The 435-nt window shown below is 40.5% G+C and overlaps 1 protein-coding gene across 1 annotated transcript in view; it reads right to left on the reverse strand.

Annotated features, from left to right (window-relative positions):
* Positions 1-435, reverse strand: part of LOC118334951 — a gene marked incomplete in the record, with an annotated part of 6,067 nt that overhangs the window by 244 nt on the left and 5,388 nt on the right.

Genomic DNA, 435 nt, shown 5'->3' on the forward strand with positions numbered 1-435 from the left:
TTAGTTTGTGGTAATTTAATTAAATACACAATTATTTAGGAATGTGGCACCATGACAGCATAAAATAAACCCATTTTGACACAGAACCCATTATCATTTTAGTCCATGTAAATAAATACAATACCCCACACACACACAGCTGGGGCTTTTTGGGCCCCCGGGGCCAAATGTGTAATCGTATTGTGATTGTGAATATCTCCTTTGTGCATATTTATCGCCACCATGTAAGCTAATGGTGATTGCTGCATCTCCAAACTGGGGGTTTGCTGACCACCGTCTACTGTAGGTGGTACACTGACTGTGGATACGCAGCTCATACAACCCTCTTCAAAAAAAACAAACTGTCCCTTTAAGGGCTGTTTCAGGATAAGACTAGGGTTACAGTTTGGGAATGTGATTTGTAAAGGAGAATCCTCACAAGTATGGAAGTACAAA

Source organism: Morone saxatilis, unplaced genomic scaffold (genome assembly GCF_004916995.1).
Source record: "Morone saxatilis isolate NCDOM2014 unplaced genomic scaffold, NCSU_SB_2.0 Contig23, whole genome shotgun sequence".
Lineage (NCBI taxonomy): Eukaryota > Metazoa > Chordata > Actinopteri > Moronidae > Morone > Morone saxatilis.